Below are 27,564 nucleotides of genomic sequence, written 5' to 3'. Positions count from 1 at the left end.
AAATCAATCTTGAACAAGGATATCATAAAATTCATATAAGACACCTCATTGTATTCTGATTACTTCCTAAATTCATAGTGAAGTGTAATTTCTCTCTCACTTCATATTTTGAGTATTATTTAAAAATAAATATTTCTGTGACAGGCCCTTATTTCTGTTGCATAGTGTATTAAAGGAAATGTAGTGTCAATGCCTATATTGACACTACAAGCAAATTTTAAAAGCTGTTCAAAGGAAAGGAATTTTTCATCATTGCCATATCCAAGTTACAAAAGAAAACACCATCCTTTACATGAAGCAATGAAACAGCAGTGGATGGCTTATAATACGCAAGCATTGCACTGATTTATTGTCTTGTCTCGATTTCCTCTTTCGTTTTGGGCATTGCAATGCATCGTGGTACTCTCTTAGCAATATATATAAATTTGCATAAACGTTCTTGTTATTCTTCAATAAGTTGTAAGAAATATATAAATATACATATATATATATATGTATATGTCAATATTGTTAGAAAGCTATCACATCTAAACACTGCATCTTCTGCTGGCTGCATATTCTTCTCCACAAATATTTGAAGCAGAACCTTTAACTTTTGCCTGAAATTCAGGCACTACTGCCCTGTGGGTTTACCGAACCACTAATTATGGGAAAGCATTAGTATGTCAGTAGCTAAACTCCAATACAGAGCATTCCCAAATTAACAACAAAACACACAAATCTACAATGTTAGGCTGATCTGCCACCCCACAAAATAAGGGGTGTATATCTTGCAGTGTGAGGCTGCAGCAGGTATGTCAAAGCATGGTGTTCTTCAAAGGATATGTTGAAGAAGATCATGTCCATGGACTTACTGCCTCCCCTTCTGAACCCTTGATGATTATCTGTGCAAGCATAAGTTTTTCTCTTCTAAGAAAGCATAGAAGAGAAACCTGTGCTGAAGCACTGTAGAAGGTATCTTCTCTCTGGAAGCACAAATCCTCAGGGAGTTCTGAACATATCTGAGTGCAGATATGCCAAAATTAGCAGGATCTAGTAGAAGAAACACATTTTGGAGTCCTTACATAATTTTTCCACAAACAATCCCAATTAATTATTGGCTACGCTGATCATTTTAAATAGAATGATTCACATATGGAACGCAGTGAACATAAAATAGATGCCTGAAATAACATAGTATATTATATACAAGTAAATTTTAGATCTGATTGCTGTGTACTCATAGAGTACCTGCAATTTTCCCCTGCTTCTTGGAAGCAGAACAAATGCTCCAAGATATTATTTATAAAGCTTAGAACTGAATTATAATAATTTTAAAGTTGACTAAAAGAGGATAAGATCTGCCATTTCAAAACAAACAATAATTCACCCAATTTAACACATCATAATGCTTCAGGATAACATGCAGGATGCTATGAATAGAACAAACAAGGAACAAACTGTTCTGAAATTCTAAAAATAGATAAATAATAATTCTGAGATTTATGTATTAAGGTATAAAATTTCTCTATAATTTTATATGATTTCAAAGGTCTTCAAAATTATTTGGCATTATCATATTTCTCTTACATTGGTAACATAGTTTAATTCCAGTAAAATCTTATCTTTTAACTACAATCTGTCAGTCTAATTAGCACAGTAAAAATGGGAAGTATATGTTTTTCTTTTAATGGTTTTAAATTTCAGATTTATTAATGACAGCTTTTGTTTTAGTTCTTACAATAAGTTTTCACTGTCATTTATAAACTCTTCCTCTTTTCAATTTCTTCTGAGTTTTGTACATGACAGTAGAGAAATAAGAATGCCTATCTGATCCCAAATACGTTGAAGTAATTTATCTTTCCACTATATTTTGGTTTTAACATCTTCTTGGAAACATCAGTCTTCTCAGCCTTTTCTCAAAGATAAAGGCTCTTTTTATACTTTGATTTCCATTTCTCTTCTATGCAGACATTCTTTATCTGCTATTGTCTAATGTAGAATGGATCTGACCAAAATGGAACACACTTTGCAAGGTGAGGATATATCGTTATTTGCTAATTGACTTGAATTACACTGTTTTCCTAAATGATTACATCTGCCCAGTGCTATAACTAATGTACAGGGAAAAAAAAAAAAAAAAAAGCTTTAATTGGCTAGCAATAATAGTTCATCAGAAACTATTTGAGATTTTCCCTAAAAGTGGCTGAAAAGGGAAACTGCTGCTGAGCTAGAAATAGAAACAAAATTTGGAGGTATTAATTAGCTGTCCTTCTTTCTGTACTCTTATTTCCAGAGGGAAATGTCAGTCAGCCAGAAGAGAAAGAAACTGTCAAATAAACACAGAAAGGGCACCTACGTGCAGGTCAGCTGAACTTGTAATCTTCAATTTCTTGTTGATGCCAGATCTGAGCTTATTAGGCAAGCTATCTGGCTGACTATGAATTTAATTCTCCTACTATCTAGCCAGTAAGAAATCTGCTCACAGATCTTCAGTTTTCTACACAGAAAAGTTTATATCTCAGATCTAAAGAAGAAAGCTGTGGCAAGTAGAAAGCATTTGGGGAACCACCAAGAGTAATTAATTTACACAGATCCATTTCAGAACGATTGAAATAATTTTTATTGGGTAAAATAATTCACTTTTCTTGAATGTAAAACCTCCTGCATAGGCTGCTACAGATAAACACACAATACTGTCTAATTTTCATAAAATGCTTAGAAAAATGAGACTAATATATGAAATCACTTTGTTCATCACACCAGTGCTGCAGCTACTGAAGAGCACAATATCGCACCAGCAGAATACTTACATTACCAAAATTGCAGAAAAACTTTCTCTAGGTAGAAGAGCTATGCAGAGTGTAATTACCCAAGATGAAATTTGTCAGACTTCATATATCATCTTTAATATTTATACTAAGTGTCCTAGATCTTTAATGACTGTAAGTGGATATAGGCTGAGGGAAAAAAAAATAATCAACACCTGTACAGGCAAGATAAGATTTCATTGGTTTGTAATCAAGGGAGAAAATATGACATCCAAGCTTTTGAATGTTTGGTCTCATCCTTAGAAGTAAATTACACTGAAACAATATTGTGGCTGTAGACATCTAAAGTTGATTTCCTCATTTTAGTAGTCTGGTTCTAGGCTACGGAATGGGATTTTACTACTTTTTTTTTTTTTCCTTTCTTTGTTTTCACGTTCCAACTCTCACTTGCTCCTAGAAGCTTTTGTTCTTACTTTGATCTAAATCAAAGGACTGCTGCCATTACTGATCTGAAAACAAGAGCCAAAAAGAATCCCATAAGACAACCATTACCAGCTCCCTCCCATGACATAACAGCTACAGGTGCTTTCATTTTTTCTATAAAATTAATTGACATAACATGTTATACAATTATGCCTTAAATAGCTAGTATGCAAGTGGATTGTAAATTAAACAGAATGGCCATGGGAGTAACTGCAGCATTTTAATTTATAAAGCGTTAGCAAAGCACTAGAGAGAGACTATCTCTTTCCTAAACAAGGTTAAATCACATTTAGTAATAGTAGGTAATCAAATTCTGGTTTGTTTTACTGCAAAGCCCACTGGCTTGCTCGGTAAACTAAATTATCTCTAAATTGTATGACTATGTCCTCAGCCCACAGACCTGCTTTTCTTTTTATGTTCACTTGATGTTGCAGTAGCAGCAACTGCCACTGCCAAGTTTGTAAGCGTAAATGTATGTCCATACTGTAGAACTGCAGTATAATGTAGCTACTTATGGTCAGTTGGACCCAATTGCTTTATTACCTGTAATGCAGCTGTGTTATCATAAGGCTCAGACTGGGTTAACATACCCAACAGAGAATCGGTAAAGGAAAACTTACCCCACAAAAAGCTTGCTATATATTGGTTCTAAAATTAAATGATTGTTGCTTCTCCAGTCATTGGAATCCCTGAATGGGAATGCAAACATTTATAAAAAAGTTCAAGCCTGAGGCATGTCTCATCTTAAATTCCCAATATTATCTGAATACCTCTTTGAACTTCCTTTCTCTTACTAACCTTACAAGTAAAACATCCTTTCCCAGCTTGTAATAAAATGGTGTGGGTTTTTTGTTGTTGTTTGTTTGCTTTCCTGCACAACCCTCCTCTTCAGTCTTTGCACATTTGGAAAGAACATAGTAAAAGCAGGGTCTGACCTGCAGATTTTCTTCTTTCACTAATACCTTTGCAATTACACACTGGATCAGATGACACCTTTACCAACCATTTTACTTCTGCAAACAGGACCTACTGGGAGGCCTCAGCTCAAGCTGGTAGAAATGATGGGACAGAGTAGCAGTTTTCACAGCTCCACATTGTCATTTTCTGTTAGGCAAATTAGGACTATATCTACTTATGCTTGTCCATACATCTAAAAAGCTACATTTTTATGGCCTGTAGAGCTGTTAGATGACTTCAGATGAGTTCCTACACAAAGTTACAGGCATTTTCTGCTGTAATGATTAAGAAAACAAATGATCCATGTATTTTAGTTTCAAAACCTAATATTCTAGTAATCAACAGGAATATTCATCATCCAAACCTCAAAGGCAACTATCATTTTAAAATCCTGAAACTATCCTGCGCAACTCCTTTATTTCAAAACTGGTGTGGCTGGCTCCTTATAGTTCAAGGTATGGTTAGGAACTAAACTGGAGAAAAAATATTTTATTAAAGACGATCATATATATGCCACTACCATGGAGCTCTTATCTTGTGATGAACCTGTCTTTCTCTGGTTTAATATATATGTACAGTAAATGTTCTATTTCTCTTATTGGCTTTTAGAAAGGTGAAGTACTGTACTTTCCCATAGCAACAGGAAAGTATTATAAAAGTCTGAGGAGGCTGACATATTTCTACATTTAATGTACTTGTTAAAAGATAAGTGCATCTGTCCTGTAAAGATGAGATGAAAAACAAACAAACAAACAAACAAAAAAAAACACCTATATTATACAGCTGCAGCACTTTCAAGGAATACAAATCAAAAAGCCTACAGTCACAATCTTGTCCCCTCAGTGTGTTTAAGACTTGGACTATATATGAAATGTGTAGATTTGACTACACATCTGTAGCATGTGGTAACCATTCAGAATGATGCAATATTCAGAATTAGTCCATGCTATTTGCTTATGTACTAGTGTTTGATTTATTAACAGCTTCTGAAACGTCTATTTTTTTTTATTGTTTTTTTTCTCCAATCAGTGACAAAATATCATTTAGGTGCATCAACCCATGAGGCCATACTTGGAGTGTTGTGTCCAGTTCTGGAGTCCCAGTACAAAAGAGACATGGGGATACCGGACAGAGTCCAATGCAGGGCCACCAAGATGATGAAGGGACAGGAGCACCTCTCCTATGAGGAGTGGCTGAGAGAGCTGGGACTGTTCAGCCTGAAGAAGAGGAGGCTCAGGGGGAACCTAACAAATATCTGTAAATACCTGGGGGGAGTTTGCAGAGAAGATGGAACCAGGCTCCTTCTGTGGTGTCTCTTGTCCTGGTGCCCAAACGGGCACAAACTGGAAAACAGGAGGTTCCCTCTGAATGTAGGAAGCACTTCTGTGCTGTGCAAATGACTGAGCATGGCACAGGTTGCCAGAGAGATTGTGAAGTCTTCCTCAATTGACATCTTCAGAAGCCAACCAGACGTGGTCCTGGGCAGCCTGCTCTCTCTGGGTGCCCCTGCTTGAGCAGGGGGTTTGGACAAGATGGCCTCCAGAGGTCCCTTCCAGCCTCAGCCATTTTGTGAAAATAAACTTGAAAATAAACTTGTTAGGGCCAGTTCTTTTCTTGCTTTTAGCCACTAAAGGACTTTTTTCAGTGTGTGGGTCTCTACATAAAAGTGATTGTGTTTACTGCAATGAAGTGGTAGTGGTAACAAAGGGAAATGAACAAGAATATAAGGATAAAAGTGCATGTAAAACCTACACTGAAAGGAGTAGGGGTATTGCTTTTTTGAATTCCCCCATTAGAAGTATGAGTTTTGGCAGAGTACTAATGATTCAGGAAATTTACAGAAAATGTCAAGGTTTTGTGACTAGACTCCTGTTCATTCACAAAGAGAAAAAAAATCATTATGTAGAAGGAGTTGGAAGAAATAGCATAATGTGGTGGTGTTTTTAAGTTCCTAATGCAGTTTTTTCTTGGCTCCTACTTGTTCATACAGTGGTATTTGAGGATCCATGCAGCACAATGAGAAACGATCTGCTTCAGCAGTTTTGCTGTTCTAGCACTCTGGAAAGCAGCAACAGTATAAAACCTTGAAGGAAGCAATAAGTTTATAATGTCTTGTTATCAATTAAGGAAAAGAAGGGTTTCAGCTCTTCCCTGAGGAAGCATTATGATGTCCAACAGACTGCATCATGAGGTTCTTGCACATACTGAAACAAGGGAAGCAACAAAATACAGAAGCACACTATTCTGTACTTCCAACAAAACTTTAGACACCACTTTTGATTGTGCTATGCCACTGCAGGGACTAGCTCTTTTTGTCTTTAGTAGTTTTGCAGGGTTTATCACAGCTTCTGTACTCCATGCTGACAGTTTGGATAAGCAGATACTCCATTATGCACAGCAGGCTTATGGGTCATGAGTTCATTTTCATGTGCTTGTTGACATGCAAATGGCTGTATCCCGGTCTCATAAAGGAGACACCTGCATGCCTTCCTCCCTGTTACACCAATAGATTTAAAATATGGATCAGAGATTGCTGGATTTTTAAGCCATGTTCAACCATTTCTAAGGCCAAGAATATTTTTGCTGCCATTAATACTCCAGGAATCATTTCCCTCCAATATTCATGAGTGGACCAGGCTATGAATTTTAATTTCTCTGATCTCCTCAAAAGCAATTTCCCTAGCTTCCCAGTCATGCTGCTCTTTTCTGAACTCACTCCAATTAGGTAGAACAGTTATATAGAAAAAAAATTAGTTAACTAGTTTTTAGGTGGAAACAAATTAGTCATGAGCAGGATTGTCCGATGCAACTGCCAGACATAGCCATTACAATCCATTAATGTCCCCCTCTGACCAAAATAATATTAAAGATTTAATAACATTTTGTCTTATTACTTAAAAGCAAATAAAACTCAGTACTCCTACCCCCTAACATCAGACACCTATGCACACCCTAAGTTTTTAGGAACTTGTATTCCAATAGAGGTATCTTAAGAGTGTGCCAGGAATTCAGCCCGCTCCCTCACTGCAACTGATGTTTGTTTTCATAATGTTTCTTTTTGAACTTAGAGATATTTCTTGCTAACAATGACAGTAACACACATTGTCTCTTACTGAAGCAGCTCTGAAACACACTGGAGAATTATTAGGCTCTCCCAAGACAGCCTAAGCAGGTTAAAACAGAAGACTGTTAAAACAGGAGAAAAATAATTTGACAAAAAGAAAAAAAAGACGTGGAGCCTTGAGGATCTGTCCTTAATACACTTTGTAGACAGTAACTCATCTCCCTTTGTACTCATCTCATGGTTGCAGTCCAAGACTAGTAATCCTGTGCAAGCTCAGAAGACGAGAGCCAGACTCTAACAGTGTAACAACAGGTTTTGGCCAACATCGCCCGCGTGAGAATTTTGCAATACAATGTTAAGATTTTCTGTACTACCAGATCTATGTGAAGAAAAGCAGTAGCCAAGTGTTCCTTACTGCGTGGGACTCAACACAGCCCATATGCCAGCACGTGGTAACAGAAAAACAAAGTTTTGTCCAGCTTTGTGTATTAATCCTTATTTACACTGTTTAACATATGTATAGAGGACATGCCTATAAAATTTAAGGAAAATGGATTCCTTAAAAGTTTCTCATGTGGATCCTGGCTAGAGGAAGAAGTTAAATGTATATTGTAAGGTGAATTCACCAGCCAGCTGGTGAATTCTTTTGGTAAGTTCAAGTCTCGTACATGTTTTCTTCCTAATGAATTACACTGTCTAGCATACCAAAGTAGATATATATGATACCTGCTCGGAGATACAACCTAACAGAATGCAATGGCTGTCTCACTCCTTTGCTGATTGTTTTGTTTCATTTTTAATTGTTTTGGGGGAAAGGGAATGCAACTGCAGTAAAGGTTAAGCAATACTTGCTGCATTATTTGTTGAACAGATGCTCCCATTTTGCAGACTGAGGGAATTTCTGATCCCCAAAGAAGCTTCTCAGAAATATTAATAAGTGAAGAGTCACAAAACATTTTAGTATAGATGGAGAAAAATGCTAAAAATAAACAGTTTGAACAAATGTAATAATTTTTCTTCCATCCCAAACCTCTGAACATGATAGACAGAGTATTTGGAAAGACATTCTCTATGTATCATAAAATTAAAAAAAAATATCTATCTAGATTTTTCTTAAAAATTTAATTTTGTAAAGAATAAATTAATCAAAATATATATATATATATTTTTCAAGTTTCTACTCATACAAGTTATCTCTTAAGGAGGCTAGAAATAAAAAGATGCACCGACACAAAACTAAGGTGGTTTTATGGTCTTCAAGAATACATATCAGCAACGGGCAAGTTTCAAAAAAGCCAGATGCAAAAGTTAAGGAATAGTTCCAACTACCTTTGCCTCTTTGGAGCTGTCATACTCCAATGGAAACAAAATGAATATATACTAGGCATGTAGGAGTGGTGTTCAGCTGACTTTTGCATTTTCAGGTTTTCTGGTAGTTAAATTGGCAATTTGCAGAGTTATGTCCTGTGCTGAGAAGCAGTAAGGGTGAGGAGAAGTTCTGAGACACTATTTGACAGAAGGGGGAATTTCAGCCCCTTTGTGGGATAAGGAAAAGGGTTTTGGACACTATCAGATAATGAGACCGAGCAGCCAGACCCAACTGCACCCCTGTCCACAGTCTTAATGGTTCAATGCTCTGGGCAATCCAGCTTTTCAGAAGAAAAAGAAGAAAAAGAAGGTACCAGCACTGAGTACACATGATAAATGCTTAATATTCTGGGGGTAGCTGCAGCATTTTAAAATACACGAGAGCTATTTTGCAGAGAATAAAGAGACTGAAGCTGAATGCATGGTCCTAGGCATGGTCCTAGGTCCTAGCTTCAAAGAGCTGCACACTGCCCTTTGAAGCAGTTGGTGACCAGCGACCTTAGTCATTTGGTGCAGTACAGTCTTTTTTAGTTCAAAAGTGACTCATACCAATTTTGAGTTAAACTTTCACCTTATCATTATTTTCATTTTGTGTCCTGAGCTATCAACTGCCCAGCAGTAAAATAAATGTTGAGAATCATTTTTTTTCAGCTGAAATCATGACCTTATGTACAAAAAGACACAAAACCAACAGTAAGAGAAATATTACCACTAAGATTTTTATTTTTTTTTTAAAGGAGGCTGTCTTAGTTTCTTTGTTCATATTTGAAGTTCTCCTGTTTATCCTTTTCTCACCTGTGCAAAACAAATAACATTGCTGTGCAAGTGTATGAATTTTAACATATAGAAACATTGATCTTAAAACAGACACTGTGGCTATACATAAATATATCACTAAATATACTTCAGGAAATTCAGACACTGTACATACAAAGGTCAAAGAAAAATGTCTAGTGAAGAGGTTAGCAGCAATTTTTTCACCAAACAGATTTTCATGGAGTGTCAGTGTGTGATGATCTGAGAAATATCTCATACATGTTATGAATTATGATTGATGTTATTCATTTATTAGTTGTTCCTGTGAAAACAGATGTGTTTTTAAAGTTTTTGTCAACGATTTTCTCCTATTTTCTCATCTAAATTGTTTTGACACACATTCAACAAACACGTTTCTCTGTTGCTTCAGAACTGCACAGTGGCGAAAAGAATAGTGGAAACTATAAAGAGTGGGGGAAAGAAATTTCCAGTGAGATGTCAGAAAGACGGTGACTGAAAAGTGCTAATGGGAGACAGGCAAAATGCACAGGAAACTTACATAGGGAGGAAAGGATCAGCGGCTGAGCACACTTTTGCTGCAGGGTAGCCTGTGTCAGCAGCAACATGAGCCAAGGACTAGAAAGACAAAGGAGGGAAAGAAAGCTTCTGTGATGGCTAAGCAAAATGCTCTCTTTACCAGAATTCTGGCCCAAAGCATGCCTAAGGAAACTGAAGGCATCAAGACAGATAAAGAAATCCTGCCTTCCTACCCAGATGCAGACAGATGCCATAAGACAGGAGAAACTAGGCTGGGTATCTTCTGCACTCAAAGTTTTAATGGTCTGTATTAATTAAACTTTGTCCTCCAAATAAAACTAATGATATTTTAGAAATGCTGAAAAATCAAGGTGATCTGCCTACATCTGTCTGCTCATTTTCACTGCATGACTTCTGATGACCTAAAGGGGAAGAGAAGCAGCCTCTGGGGTGGGGCTCTGAGAAGTGGCACTGCAGAGAGGAGGGTAGGGTGTCAGGCATCCTGCAGGGACAGCCACTGGAGGAAGCAGCTCTGTTTTCTGCAGGATATGAGCAAAGGAAGGCTGCTTCCCTTTGTCTGGAGACACAAGGTACCTGGACTCTCTTTGAAATGCAAAGGATTAAAAGCACCATAAGGAGTAAAACCTTAGCTTTGTTATAGCAATGACAGGAATTCCTTCCAAACAGTGTAGCAGAACACCAATTTTCCTTAAAAAAAAAGATGCAGATTACTGGGGGAATAAGGCTACAAGTAGTTTCACAAACCAGTGAAAATAAGATGCCATTAGAGCATCATTTAAAACCTTACCAAATTTAGAACGTACAAGTAATTCTGATTTTTTTCTTTTTTTTTTTTCAAATACCGATTGTAATCAGCCCCAGTAATCAATTAAGGTTTCAATAACTTAAAGTATCAGATAGATTTTTATTTTTTATTTTTTTAAAAAACAAAGGACAGGATGAGGGGGAATGGGCTAAAGTTGTGCCAGGGGAGGTTTAGGTTGGATATTAGGAAGAACTTCTTTACTGAAAGGGTTGTTAGGCATTGGAATAGGCTGCCCAGGGAAGTGGTTGAGTCACCATCCCTGGAGGTCTTTAAGAGATGTTTAGATGTAGAGCTTAGTGATAAGGTTTAGTGGAGGACTTGTTAGTATTAGGTAAGAGGTTGGACTGGGTGATCTTGGAGGTCTCTTCCAACCTAGATGATTCTGTGATTCTGTGATTCCTTTAGTCTACTCAATTGCACTCTCCACAAAAATTTGCCAGAATGACAGAATGGAAATATCAATCATCCATATATATGACTAGTTATGACATGCATTTCATTGGTAAAATCAGTGATTTTGTTAGAAGATACAGGAATATTTATTTATTTTTACTTCTTTTTTATTATTTTTTTAGGGCCTACTTAGCTAAACCCTCGGATAAAATTAGTAATACCTTTATCTTAAAAAATAATACTGTACTATAGCATTAGAATTTAGAAGTTAAAGCTTGAAAATATTATCTTTAGACAGATGGAGGGAAAGAATATGCAAATTTTATTATTGCTTAAAAAAATAAATAAATAACAAAACCCAACACTTTAACAAACTGCAAAATGTAATATACTTCAGACTTAGAAAAAATCCCAAACTGTTAATGCATCTTTATTTTTGACCCCTTTAGACAAGGATAAACTAGGTAACCTCTATTGGCCTTTTGCATTTCTTTCTGTAATCCCATAATTTAACTGAAACCATCCAGGATATTTATAAGCAATAATTTATTTCATGGAGATACCAGTGGAATCATATATTAAAGATGCAGACTGACAGCAGTACATATACACATGGTATCCAAAGCCCACTTTTAGAGGTTCAGGAAGAACATTTATAAAATTCGTACTCACCTACGCTAAAGTACATTAAAAATACATAAACAAAAACTTGTAAAAAAAAAAGATTTAATATTGAATAACAATATCATAGCAAGCAGACAAACCATTTAGCTGTTGCAGAAGCTAGGAAAAACTTGTCTTGAGTTGACACCTAAAAATCTGTGGAAGATGACACTGGATTTGGCCCTTAATATAGTACTTTCAGTTCAAGTATGCAGTGTCAAAGGCTGAAATGTTTCCCCAACCCCTGGAGTGTTGCTGTCTGTGATCAAGGCCAGCTCCCTGGGAAGCAAGAGGTGTTTCAGAAGCTGCAATTGGCCATGAAGCTCTTTAAGAAAGAGCAGGAAGAAATCTTCCCCATTTGTCTCTTCAGCTGCATTTATTCTGAGGCTCTTGCTTTTGCTCCCTTCCTGGGCAATATTGCAGTCATACAGGTGCCAGGCTCAAACCCGCCCCATTGCTCCACACCCTGAACCTGGCTTGCAGACTTGACTTCCCAGCTTGACATCCATCCTTCCCTCACAAGGGAACTTATTGTTGCTGCTGCCTGAGAGTACAGTGGACTTGCAGTATCTTCTGTGTTTACCAACACAGGAAAAATCATCTTGTTACACTGGTAGCAAGAATACAGAAAGTAGTAAGAAAAACAAGGAGGAGACTGAATCCTAGAAAGAACAGTAAAATGACAACAGCAAAGAAACAACTTGAACCTGCCAAATAAGAGGGAAGATGGACAGAAATAAAGAGCAGTGATCCAAGGCTGGATAGATAGCAAGGCAACAGTGGTTCTGAGAAGAGATTTGGAGGAAAAAAACAGCAGCAAGTCCAAAGAGGAGAGAGAGGTGTGGAATAGGAGAGCAGAAAAGACTGGGAGTTGTTCGAGGAAGGTGAAAGGTGCAAGGAGACTAAGAGCAATAAGAAGAGAGAACAGGATGAGAACCATGGGAATTCAGCACATTTCAAGTTCTCTTCCACTGTTATTAAGAGGTTTATTTTTTTTTCATAAAATAAAAAAGAACCTAAGAGCAAAAATAATAATAATAATACATCTACATCAGCAAAATTTGCACGTGGACTACTGATAAATTTAATAAAAGTCAAGGAAAAGATTTTCTGTTTCACAATAGCATTATTTTTTACTACATAAAAAATATGCCATGAATGTTAGAGAAGAGATATCTAAATCATGCTCACTAACAACTATGCACACATAAGAGGAACAAAAAAATACTTGTGCTTCACTGGCAACTCATTTGTACGCACCATAACAGACAGGAGTTAATATATTTTTCTTTTTTGGAATGCTATCAAATTGCAGAATAAATAACAAAGAAGATTTACAGTGTTATTACAATGATATATCTCAGGAACTTAGGCCCATAAAATATTATGCCACTTTCACGTCTGCTATCTTTTATCTGCAGTTTACATTCTCCCTTAAAACTAATAGCAGCCTTCTTCATACAGCTGTAATCATTGTAGCTGTGCCTCCAGCACTCCAAAAGAGTGACTTACTACATCTGTTAACTCTCTTTATATTCCCTCCCGAGTGGCAAACCAATTTATAATGAATAGAAAGTACGAATCTTCTTCTGAAGTCAATGGAACAGAGATCATTGTTATGGATGGCTGATCAGCTACTTCTTCCCTCCAACTTCCTCCACTGCCACTGTATTTTCATCTGTTAGCAGATCATGATCCACTCAAAGTTGTTTTTATTTTGTTTTCTTTTTCTGCTAACACATAAACCCACTCTGGTTTCCAATTCTCACGTCTGTGGACACACTGGTCTGACCAGATGCCACTGCTGACACTGTCAACAGTTTTGCTTGTGCTTTGTTTAATTCAATTGTTCAGTTGTGCTGCTTAGCAAAGACCCTTTACAAAACTAGACTGAAGGGAAGAAAAAGAAAAATGACAGAAGTGAGGCAGAAAGCCAGATTCAGAGATAAGAAAACCTTGCTTGTAAGTTACCAGTTCCTGCTCCAGACACCTAGCCCAACAAGACCCCTAAAACAAATAATTAATTAATCAGTCTAATTAAACTCCAGAGGTATATATGTGACCATATATAGAGTCAACAATGTTTCTGGCACTGAAGACATAAGGGTGAAACCCTTAGTGAAATTCTTTACAAGGACCTTTATAAGGAGGGTCATCTCCACCCTCCCCATCTTCCTTCCCTTCACTCCAAATACTGTGCTGCCATTTTCTGTCTGAATAAACTCTGACTTCAGAATGTGCCATTTGCCAATGACAACTCCTGATGCTCCCATAACATTAAGCAATTTTTTTCTTAAGATGTCTTTGCAGAAAAGAATGGTTGAAAAAGAAGAGTGGTTCAATCTGCCTAAAAAGAAATCAAAAATCTGTTAGTTTTTCAGCCATATCTTATCTGTAATCATTGTGATTTGTGTTCATAGCTCTGTGAACATAAAACACTAGTACAGAGCCTGAAATTCATACCTCACATAGAAATATCCCTATATGAAGTAGAATAAGGTAAGCTTTTTCTTTGCTTGGAAGCTGGAATGTCTTTAAAAAAAATTAAATAATTCTAAGCAGATTTCTCCCAGTCTAGTGTATGTCAAATTAACAAGGCAAACTAAGTAAAACCAAAGCGTGGTTTTACATCTTACTCTGTACATCTTAATTTCTGGTAAGGTAATTATGATAATTGTGTCATAATATTATGCCATTTCCATTCCACGTATTCTGCTAGATAAGTACTGCAACTGTAAATTAGTTTTGATCACTACCACCACCTGCTAATAAGGAAAGCTACTTTTGTACTTAGCAAGCTGTTGTGTTGAACGCTAGTGCTGAGAATAGTATTTCTGCTCATAATCACCAAGATCAATGATAGGAAAAATAAGAACATTTGCTATTTTCTTTTTTTATTCTTGCATGCAGAATATCTTAGTGAAGTTACAGACAATGGATTGTTTGAACCTCTGCTCTTTTGAGAATTAAATACAAATTAGGAAATCCTACCTTCGGGTTTGCAATTCTATTGCTAATATGGGGGAGGAGGGGGGTGAATCAGGCAGTCAGTAAGAGATGGTTGAAGGCAGATAGAGAATACAAAAGAAAAGAGGAAAAAATTAATAAATGAGGTCTTAAGAAGGAAAAGACAAAATGCAGCAGCAGTAGGTGCAATTGTCTGACTTCTGGCATGATTTGGACATTGCAAACTTGTAAGTAGCTTAAATAGAATATTAAGAGTCAATTATCTCTTAATCAGTACAACAGTTCAAGTATACTCACTCTAACAGTTACCACTCAATACAGCAATAAACAATGTTATATGACTGAGCCAAGAGCAATGCAGTCAAGGGAGATAGCAAAGGGCATAACATTCACAGAGAAAAAAATGTTTGTGGCACTCATGAATGTAATGACTGGCACCACATCATGTCTGGAGTCAAAGTTATTCATACTAGAATACCTGAAAACCAGGCTCACTTTCCAGGTACTATTCATAAAAATTACCAAGACAAACAGTACCACTGTCAAGTGTTTACGAACAGATGTTTTCTTACAACCTATTTAGCTTATTCTTTCATTTTATTTCTGTTCTCCAAATTAAGATGAAATATAACCAAAATACATTAAGAAAAATATGAAGAAATGTGAAGAAAAAATATTTTCGTGATGTATTGTATTTTTGATTTTAATTATACTTTTTAAATCTTTGTTTATGTAAAATACAAAAGTAATAAATTTCTACTGATGCTAGAAGGGACATCCATCTAAATGCTTTTAATGTTAAGATTTTGATGTTAAGATTTTATTGGTAAAGTAGTACAAATCAGATGGATACGCTAGGTCAAGAACACTATCAGGTACTGACTGGTGCACAGAAACTCACATTATCTTAGTCTTGATGTAAACACTTAAATGCAAGTTATTAGAATGCACTGTAAATCAGGTAGGCAGAGCATACAGATGTCTATCCCTTTCCAGTGATTTCCTCAATTCAAAACGTTGAGCAGTAACAGCTAGAATAAGAAGATTTGCATTTACTTAAAAAAAAAAAAAAAAGTAAATAATTAAAAAATTGTTGGGTGACAGACGTCCTTCTACTTTGGATGTTTTGTTTGTTTTAGGATTTTGATTTTTTCAGACATTATGTGACCAAATAACTATGGACTTCAGTGCTTCTGGTAGTCCACCTTGTGATATTGCTGTAGTTTTAGTAGTAGAACTGCACAGACACGTGATGCTAACAGTGATTAATATGTACTCTATAAATCCCTCATCCCCACTGATTTACTATTATACTAATGAAATTATTGAGTGTGTTAACACTACAAGACCTAAAGGTTCACATACTGTTTTTTGATTCGAGTATTTAAGATTCATCATTCTACTGAGAATAAAAGAGTAACTCTGCTTCAGGACATCATCATTAGACAGGAAAGCACTGAAGTATCGTGTCCTCAAGATGCACTGAAAACAATGAAACTTGGACATATATGTAAAGTTACCAATTTATATTATATTATATTTCCATATTCATTGCTTGCATAAGCAGTAGGTGGCACTGATATTACAGAAGGAGGTAGAATTAAAGGGCCCTGCTAATTTGATTTGGAAAAGAGGAAAACTGGGCTTCATTCTTCTGACATTCAAGAGTAGGATTTCTTGATTCAGAAAGAAAAATCAACAACAAATCTCACCAGCTGTGACATTAACTTGATAGATATTTTCTGCGTATTTTAAGAATCAGAATGAAAGTTTTAAAGAAGAAAAAAAAATGGATCTCATTTTTGTCATCATTAGAAATTAATTAGTGAATATTAATACTTTATACTCCACTGTAGAGCACAGAAGGTTTGAGAGGTTTTGTTGTTTTTTTTTTTTTAATGGAATGGGAATCTAAGGTGCAAAAAGCCACACTCACTGGTGTGACATGACATACACACAGGAGCAGAATCTGGGACTGAGCTACATCCATTACAAGATACTGCTAATGAAAAGAGAGAAGCCGCACATGTTGACACGAATTCTGTTGGTTACAGATTCCACTTTATTTTATTCAAATGTATTAACAACAGTAATTTCATACCAATAAAGAAAAGAGAAGAGTTGAATACTTTTACATTGGCAGGTTGTAATAGCTCTGAATATGGTACCAGATAAAAATGACGCAGCCTCCTTGTACACAGGATAATTGCTTTATTTTATGAATTTTATGCTACAATAAGTATTCCATGACAAAGGATGTAAAGCACTGAAAGATAAATGCTGTTGTAAAAGGAGTTTCAAATGCTACATCTTCTGTCCTTACTTTGCAGATTTTTGGACTGGCCACACTCAATCAGCAGCACAATAGGGATAACATAAGTTTGAAAATTTTAATGCAATTCAAATAATATTTTCTGTTTACAGAGATTCCACGTACATTAGAAACCCACATTAAGTCCTTGTTCAAATTCTGTGTGGCCCAGGAGTGAGAGCAGGAGCCCTTTCTTGTGTTCAGGAAACCAAACCCCACCTCTGCCAAAATAACATTATGTTGAGGTGTGAAATAACATTCAATTGTAAGGTTTACCTTGTTAATATCTGAAAAAATGATTTCCGAACCTTTTATTAGAGCCATTAAACAGTAATTTACTGCTGTGTTGTCATCCGCATTACTGCCTGCTAATGCTTGCAGTTGCATCACCAGTATCTAATGCCACTTTTACAGAATTTTGCTTATTTTTTTTCATCTCAGTTCATATTTTTGCTCTCTTAATCTGCTCAATTCATTGCTGTGTAGAGAAATTAAATAAAAGCATAGCATTTAATGTAAAAGATTTGTCTCTGTATCTTTAATCATATTAAATAGATCATCAAATCAGTGATTAAAGCAAGTGGAGAAACTACATGAAGAATATTGGTCCCTGTGGCAGCATACCCATTTTCACTGTACAATTAAACATTCAAAACATATTAATACAATTGTGCCAGACAAATACAGTAGTGCAGACAAATATCTACTGCCTTTTCATGTTGTGTGTCAAATTTTATCTCATATGTGTATGCATACATTGAAATGCAGACATGCTATTTGTACAAGTGTGCTTAAACTGGTTGGAGGAAAAGAAAACCTCACCTCTTTTTAAGCAGGCAGTTATGAACTGCATACATGAGTATTGCATGGTATGTTATTGTCACATGTGATACCTTGGCTCTAAAAGCCATGTCCTTACTTTTCATTTATATGCATTAATTGGATTTGATGTCCCCAGTAAATTATTCTTTATTTACTTTCTTCAGAACAACCATACTGTTACAGACCTCTAACAAAATCCTCTTAACTATCTCTTTTTCAGATTATGCAGTACAGTCTCTTTGATCAAGACTCTAAAGAAGACACACAGCACACTTCGATGTTCTTGTTGCCCTTCTCTTACTTTCACCAGTTCTGCTCCTCTGGGAGGACAAAACTCACACAGCATTGAAGATGCAGCAGAAGTCTTAGAGACACTGAAAGAGGTCACATTGGAGCATATTTTCCTTTGGGAAACTGTATATGAATATGCATAGACATATGTATATAAATGCATTGCATTTGGAGGTGGAAGTGTTTTCTGACCTCTACAGCTATCAGCAGCGTTACTGCAGCGTTCTAGCACAAGGGTGCAATTCTGGCTACAGATAAGCTGGCATTTTGATTTGGACTGGAAGAGCAGTTTTAAAAGACACCCTGTGATTATCCCTAGATATTACATATTGACTAGAAGCGTACAACAATTTTGTCTTACGTCAGCTAAATTCCTTCTGGAATCCACTTAACCTGGAAGCTCTCTCCAGGCACAGACCAAATGCCATCCAAACCCTAAGGAGGTCCTTAAACTCCAAAACATTTGGTCCTTGGGAGACCTTCAAACCATTTGCAGTCGGGCTGTTCAGGGCAGGTACCCAGGCTAAATTTACTTTGAAGTCGAAATCCCTGAACAACATATAGCATAAAGATAGGGGTTGCACCACTGAACGCTTAAATCTACCAAGCTGTTCTTGATTGCATTACTTACTAATATTGATACAGTCTCTCTTTCACTCTGATTAAAATAAAGTTGGATTCAATACTAAAAAAGACTCTTGACTTTCAACCAACAACATTCTTGGAGAGGTCTGGGAACAGCTGCTGACGTACAAAAGCATATTCAGGAGACAATTGTCTAATCAGCTGGAATTTTGAGTCATTATGATTCAATCTACTAGCACATTTACAAAAACAAAACATCCTGGCATGTTTTATTAAGCTGTTATTTCTTTTCTCTAGTACAGTTATTTATGCACAGAAACCAGCACAATCAATATAGTGGGAAAGATTACTTGCTGCATTTTTTTCCTACACCCCTTTCACGCATTCCAGTGACCATATTGCCAATCTGCCTTAAATTTCATGAGGCATTTAATTGAACAAATGCAGAACAGAAACTTGATCATAGTGGTGTGGAGAAAAATCCTGCCCTGACCACCCACTGTAGAAATATTGAACTGATTGGGAACTGTGCAAAGCTTCATGTATCCATTTCCATTTCTCAAGATTCTTATTACTATTATAATTATAGTACACATTCAAATATTATTAATTCACATACATTTAGAGTGCAGTAACTCCAGCTGTTTTAGCAGCAGCATCTCTTTACATATGCAATTGCAGGCTTTCCTGCTGCCGCAAAATAAAGATGTTTCTTACAAATAACAATAGACTCTTAAATAGTCTTCATTGTCATATGCAGTGGAAAAAAGCAGTTTAAGATGAATATGTATTTATACAAGAATATATTCATAATGTATTCTATACGTACACATTATATCTTTGATATCAAAGTCAATTACCAATGAACAAAACATCCCTGATACTAGAAAGTAAATTTTATCAGCAGAAAAATCACAGGGCTTAATAAATTATGTTTGTAAACTTTTTGCAGCTGTTTAGCTGCATTGTACGATTAAATTCCTTTGATCCAAGAGAGTTGATTGGTGTCTCACTGTAAGCTGACATACATGTATTCATAAAGAATAAATATCTTCTATTCCTATCTCTGACACATCCTGCCTGTGTGGATGATCCTTGTTGTGCTAAGTTTCATGCTGGGCTACAGAGGCAGAGAAGCAGGACCACTGTTAGCAGAGCTGTTTTGAAAGCATGTTTGACATGCTGATCTTTAGAACAATCAAAGTTTTCAAACGTGGCATTTTGCTCAAAGACTTTTCCAGTGTTCTCATTGTGAATATCTCATTTACAACTTCATGACTCATCTGCTCAACTCCTCAAAACTGAAGAGGGCACTAAGATAAAAATTTCATTAAATGGCACAAGATAAAGACCAAAAGTTATTTCAATTTAAAACACACAAAGTGTGAGCAATCCATCTCTGAGAGCATTTGTTTCCTTATTTCACTTTTCTGAATATCTCAAGAAAATCTTTGAAGTGGATGGTTTCCTTGCCACAGAGATAACAATGATAACTTCACTGTTGTTTCAACTAAATTCATGTTTTTGCCTGCCCAGCAACATAGCTTTAAAAGTAATAGGAAAAAGGTAAGTTTTATTGCATACTCATGAGTTGTGTGAATCAGCTTTTGAATATCAGTGGAAGTTTGATGTCTAGTTCGTTTAAATACAATGAATTTGTAAACTTCACCCTCAAATCTGATATACATCTCCAAATATGGACAGATCTGAAATAAATTATAATATTAGTAACATCTACTTAGTGCCTTCCAACATGAAATTATTTAAATAGCAACACAGAATGAATCCGCTGTATCTTGAATAATATTTTGTTACAGAACAGAATACATTAATATTGTATTTAAAGAATAGAAAATGTACTATTATTAATTAATTACACGGTTTATTAGTCGTATTTTCTAACTAGACCTTGTTTTCACCCTGAAGTTTTGCCTGTATGCTGGGGTAAGCATCTTAAATTCAGATTTTCATGTTGGTTGAGAATAGTTTCCTTCTGGCATATTGCATAATTTACATACTTCATAAAAACAACTGTAAAAAGAAGTTATCTGACCGACTAAATAACCATATCTGTTATAGATGTTCTGTCTGCGAGAAACACAAGATTTACAAGACACAGAATTCGTAGAGAGGACTAGCAGCTTTGTAAGGAGGTGGAAAAAATCTTTTAACCCACAGGAACAAGAAAACAACAACAACAACAACAAACACATAATTGTTCTAGTCTTAGATTTGGTTCAGTAATCAATTCAATTATATTGTTTTCTGAGGCTGCATCTTTGATTAATACTGCATAGGAGTTATGATCAGTGTGAAGTCAATTGAAACAGTAATTCTTATTTGAACAGAAAGAATTTATGTACTTTTTTTTCTTCCCAAAGAAAACATTTCTGAAATACTGTCATTTACTTGCAATCCATTAGCACTATCACAATATGGTAAGGCAAACCTGCCATTCAAGAGAGCTGCAGGTATCAGCATCACAGTATCTTGTGAGCAAAGTGGTTTGTTGCAAAGTCAGTTCGGTGGAAGCTCTCCAAAAGCTGAAAAGAGGGAAAAGCAGTATCCAAGATGACCATATGGTTAACTCTAACTTTGATTAAAAAAAAAAGTATGGTCAGTGATAATTAAAGTTGCAGATAAAGCTAATGGATTAGCACACTTGAGTTTTATTATCTGTATAAAATAATCTGCCTTAAAGGATGAGCACAGCATGTCAGACTAAAACAAGTGTGGAAATTGTTGTAAGAAACTGCATACAATGTGCATCACAACTGCCTCAGTATTCTGGGAAAGGAAGAGTACTGTTCCCTCCTGGCAATGGGATCTTATAACTGGTGTGAAAGAAATGGTTAACATTTGTTATGAGGTGTTAATAACGATAACAAATCTCTCCTGATCCTTACGACATATTAGGAGACAAATCATATCAAAAAACACAGACTTTCTCATCAGTGAACTTAAATGATGATCCAGGTACTAAAAATATTAAGTATTCCTCATAACTCTAATTCTGAGATTTACTGTGATCTGTGATTAAAAATGAACAAATAAACAAAAAAGCTTTCTAGCAGGAAGAAACCATGCACTGTGCAAGAACTATCTAGGCACAGGCAAAAGTTAAAGGATTGCTTCTATGACTTAAGATGTGAGTAACCTCTTTGAGCCACTCTAATCCATCATGAGGTCCCATGAGTACCTTTGTCTTCATAGAGGATATGACTTTTGATAAGTACATTGCCATAAAACTTGCGACAAATAAAAACTATGCTCAGCTATACTGACTTCAATTTCCTCTTCAGTAATTATTTGGTGAAAACAAGGGGAAAAATTACTGAAGTACTTCCAGTAAGAGAGGCTGATTTCAAGAGCCTATTAGTAATATGGACTTGATTAAACTTTATGCTGACACTACAGATCCCAAAACATAGCACAGAATTCGAAAATTTTTGTGCTGTTTTTTTTTGTGCTGTTTTGGGGGAAACAATAAAATTTTCCCTAATGAAAAACATTTTTTAAGTGCTAAAAATATGACTTTGGGAAAAAAGAATAATGAGGACAGATTTTGGTTGTTTAATAAGAATAGTGGTTAAAACGTGCTCAAAGACTCATGCTCTTTCCAAATCTGCGCTCCAGGATTTATGTATAACTTTGAACGAGGCATTTCACTTTGGGCTTTAGTCTGTTAATCTGTGAATTGAAGCCATGGTGCTTTACAAAATATATATATATTTAGATATAGATATATATTATTCTGAGGTCTAGTTTTATCACCATATGAGAGAATTTTGCATTATTGTGATTTTTATCTTTTTCCCAATGATTTAATATCTGTTCTCAGAGAATTCACTTTATCACCTTCAGTATTTGACATTTATCATTGTAGGGCCTAAGGAAGGTACAGTAAAATATATATATATTATTGTACATTTTGATCAGATCTCAGAAGCATTTTTTCTAATGCTTACACAGCCACTGCTACAATGATGCTTTCTTCCTACTACTCTTGTGTGTTAACAGGCAAAGCAAAACCAAAATATCAATGTTTTTACTTCTTTATTATTACTAGGATGTCAAAAAAGAGAACACCTTAAGTTTTCCCACAATTAAATACACATCCAAAATGTTACAGTGAAATTAGCAGAAACGTTGGCACTAAAGTAGCAACGATATCCCTAGGAATAAATATCTAGTTTTAGTAAGTTGCTGTGGGTTTTGTTCTCCCAAGTTTGTAAACAATTTTTCAAACACGGTAGGTTATAGCTATGACAGCCAAGAGTAAAACTAATTTTGAAAGAGTGCTACATGAACTACTTCATGCTAGCTTTTTTAATAAATCTCTTGAACAGTAAAGATGCAGAGGTCAGAGTGAGCCAGCATTCTGCAGATACAGATCTTTTTCCAAAGTAAATCAATAGAATTCTCCTTTTGCTGTGTACTACAGTAGTCAGTCAGTCTAGCTAAAATGATGAAAATACACTGTATATGCTGCTTAGACTTTTCAAAAAGCATCGACTAGCTAATTAGTAAGCAAAAATAAAAAGGGTATAGCATGTTAAATGAATACAGGCTTCTTCATGAAAATGATCTTTACAGTATTCAATAGTCAGATCTAAGAGCCAAGATTATTTCTCAGCAGAGATAACAGTATAGGATTCGAGAGTGAATGATCTGTTTACATAATGTTTTCAGGTTATGGATTAAGTTAAGGATCAAATTCACCACCAACAGGCAAAAATGAGAGAAGTTGCCTTGAAGTCTCAGACCCATTGTGAGGTAGAGTCCAGAGACACAAACACAGGCTCAGGAACACTAAGATCACAAAATGAAACGATAGAAAAACCATAAGTAGCAGCCAGATCTGCTTTCCTTTCATGGGCTTTAATCACAAACCTATTTTTTCCATACCTAGTGATTTATTGAACTTCCAGAATAAGAAAGGATTTACAGGACCCACTTCATCACAAGAAAGCAAGCAGTATTGACTGACTACTCAAGACTTCATTCTTTGATGAGAAGAAAACATTCGTATTGCTAACCTGCTTTCCAGTAAAATTTCTCAGATGAAGTCACTTTCAAAATGGGAACGATTTGAACGATTAATAACTTTTCTTCTTCCTAAGGATTCATCTATAACAGCACACCAGGAGATTTTTTTTTTTCTTCTTAAAATCAAGCTTCTGAAGTAGATAGAAGCAGGTACTTCCCTACCCATGTTTCCCAACACAAGCAAGAAAGAACTGACACAGAAGAGTATACTTTTCTATAAAGTATTTTGTCCAGCTAAACCTGGGTAAGGCACTGGATATAATATTCATTTGACAACATGAACTGTGCAAGAAGGAAATTAATCTCAGAATAAACTTGAATGTGTTTTTTCATTTCCTCTCTTGTTCAAGCCTCTATGATGTATTCTAAATCAGTTATCAGAGCCTGAAGAGCAAAACCAAAGTTTGCTACAATTTTATTTGTTCCTTGTTTTAACATAGGAACAAATATAGCATTGTATAATGTTCACGTGAACTTTTTTCTTCTGTAACTTTACATACGTCAAGCTAGGACAAGGATGACTCACAAAAGTTACCAAACAGTCTAATGTACAGCTATATAACAACATACTAAATACTCCAAAATGAGCCACTTTTTCATTGGATAATAGATTACATATCTACATGCCAGCATTCAGTACAGAGTATCTAATGGGCCATAAATCTTCTCCCTATGTTATCTGTATTAATTTACAAGTGCAGGATACGTAGTATATGCTGCTTACAAAGGGCCAGATAAAGCATTGTCAAGTGTCATCATCAAATAATGTCATGAGCAAGACTGAGCAGAATATCCTGGTTCCTCTTCAGTACTCCTTTACCCAATGCAACACAACTTGTACTAATATATTTCATGCAAACCAGGATGGATGTAGTATTTACACAGCCAATACTAGCCAGGAAGTAAGCAACTAGGAACTGATGAGAGATATTTTTTAGCTAATTTCTCAAAACAGTGTATTAGGAATTTACCTGTTATATTTAAACTGGACTTCCACTTGCTCTTAACAAATGCTAATAAAAGTATTGCAATTTCCTGTTGCCTTTTTCCTCAAAAAAACAAATGGTCAGATAATATTTACCAAAAACATTTTAAATGAACTCAAGAAATGCCAAATATTATTTCCATCTTTACACTGAAAACAAGATTTCTAGAACCAAGAAAGTGCTTTTAACTAAATATCACAAATGGGAAGGTGTTCAATGCAATTTTGAGGATATATTTGAAAAAAGATTCTCAAGGAGACAAATGTATTTTCCTCTTACCACAGGCTGCCACAAATAATCACTCCTGTTATATTATACCACATCGCTTATCACAAATTTATTTGAGAGTAGAAAGATATTTTTACTAAATCCTGAAAAGTGTTATAGATATTCAGCACTTTGATATGGTTCATTTACAGATACTATAAACTACCTATGCAACATACCAGAAAAAAATAATGTACCTGCTATGTTTGCTGTATTAGTAGGTGCCAAAACAAAAACAACACCAACCACCCAAAAAACCCTCACCTTCAAAATACCCACAAGTGGGGAAAGAAGCAAATGTGCACTGTCATTTTTTTTAATTAAAAAAAAAAAAGTTAAGTAAATTTATTACAGCCCAAAACTGAAGAGAATTAATAGTGATTTCTCCTAGATTATACAACACTGAGCAAAAAAAAAAAAAATCTCTTGAGAAACTTAGGAGAATAAACAAATTGCATTCTATAAATATTTTCCACAGGAGTACTACCTATCTCAGTAGAACGTACTGCTGATTTGGCATTGAAAAGCTTCTTTGACTTTGCTTCACCAGTGTCCCAACAAAAAAAGTATTTGAAGTGTCCTTGAACATCCACCATTTTAAAAGCGTTATAACAGAAAAGAGAATGCTGAAATCTCACTGGCAAAGGGCAATTACAAAACTAGAGCTCAATGACAGTAATATTTTGTGTAGAAATTTGATTGTTTTTAACTTCAGATTCCAAAAGCTCATTTACCATATTAATTGCAATTAATTACATTAAAAAAAATCTTTTAAATAAGCTCCTTCTAATTCAGTAACAAAGTGTTATTCAATTCATTCTTCACACACACTGGATCAAAACTACAACAAAATTCCTGTCCTCCCATAGTTTTAATGTAGAAAGAAGAAAACATGTTCACCCAGATTAGCGACTTCAGAATATCCCTGAAATTATTTGCTTGTTAGACAAGCAGGCAGTTCTCTAGCTATGATGAAATATTACACTTCAGAGCCTCTTTTGAACCTATTCATTTGGGATTCAAGAGCCTGCATTCCCGAGCCTGAAATGTAGTCTCATTCACCTCTGGGAAGCAAGTGACAGCTACTGATACTTTTAAACGTATATGGAAAAATAATGCTAATGGTCTGTGATCAAGTCAAAATGGAGCACAGTTTGTTGTTTTTAGCAGGTGACAGAATCCTTCACAGCTGAAAGCTGGTCTGCTCTGATTTTACAAAATAGATCATAACTTTGCAAAAAGCTTTTCACCTACTAACATGACTTTAAATATGCTTTTTAATCTCTCTACTCTGTAGTTACTCAGACTGCTTCAGTCCTTTCTACAGCTATTTCTATGTTTACTAGCTCAGTTAATGAAGGGTTACATGACACTAAATCACATTTCTAATCTGCTAATGGGGAACTGAATCATACAGCCACAAAAACGAACAAAAAAAGACATGTAAAAAACCTCCACACACATCACAGAAAAGATGCTGAGAAAAAGAAAGGCCCTTGACAATTCAAACGCAAAGTGAAATGTTTCATTTGAGAAAAAGAGGGAGATTTTTCTTAGAAGTATGAGAGGAATGAAGAGGTTATGACACATTATTAAAGCCCAAAAGTAGAAACTAGAGCTAGTACAGTTCTTCCTCTGATGTGTACCTTGCTGAGAGAAATATTTATATAAATTATATGTAGTTTTAAATTGAAATCATAGATCATAAATCTCCCTGGAAATTTTAAAACACTGCCTGAGTCACCCTATGAAAACTTGACCAAGCAACCTAGTGAGATTTTGGAGTAGCAGAACAACTCAGCCAATTTATTTATTTGTAAATTCTACCTGATCTACATCACAAGAACTAAGACACACTCAGCAAAGACAACAGTGGTTACTGAAGCTGAAATGATCTACATATACATTTTCTACACAGAGAAAAAGGACAAATCGGTCTCTGATGACATCTGCACGGTCAACAACAACTTTTACCATCAGCATTCCTGCCCTGTTCAGATCCAGTGGGACCACACCCTGGTCAATAAGGGCATTCACTGACTATGCTGGGGTCAATGTCAGCTCCTGGCTTATCACCTCTATCAATGCAATCCCCCTGCCATTCTCATCCTTGATATCATAGTGTTTACATTTGATCTATCATTTCCTCCCCATGCTCCCACAACTGATTTTCCTTTTTTTTTTTTTTAATCAAATAAAAATCTGTTTTTAAGTCCACTACTGATAAGTAGTACAAAGGCAATACTTCCTACAATCACACAGCAGTCAAGCAAACCTTTATTTTTATTTTCCTGTAAGGAACATGACACGTTGAAACACCTCTGAAAATACGCAGAAAAAGTGGAGGCTTAAAAGCACACATGTAGTTTCTTAGATATGCTGTTATGTGATTGTCCTGCTCTATTGTGTGCTGCAGCAGCCTCAACTCGACTACTGTGTGCAGCTTCAGGGTGCTACAATGCAAGAAGGTCATAAAACTACTAAAGAGT

General features: G+C 35.6%; 1 protein-coding gene and 1 long non-coding RNA gene across 10 annotated transcripts in view; one reads left to right on the top strand and one right to left on the bottom strand.

Annotated features, from left to right (window-relative positions):
- Positions 1–27,564, bottom strand: part of KCNIP4 (potassium voltage-gated channel interacting protein 4) — a 437,397-nt gene that overhangs the window by 110,574 nt on the left and 299,259 nt on the right. The gene's annotated exons all lie outside the window — the stretch shown is intronic.
- On the top strand, positions 5,496–19,246 carry LOC310899142. The gene is made up of 2 exons (XR_014584030.1): positions 5,496–10,505; positions 18,118–19,246. It is a non-coding gene; the product is annotated as an uncharacterized lncRNA (long non-coding RNA).

The sequence above is a fragment of the Anser anser genome (assembly GCF_964211835.1).
Source record: "Anser anser genome assembly, chromosome: 4".
Lineage (NCBI taxonomy): Eukaryota > Metazoa > Chordata > Aves > Anseriformes > Anatidae > Anser > Anser anser.
This window is presented reverse-complemented; position numbering and strand designations above follow the sequence as displayed.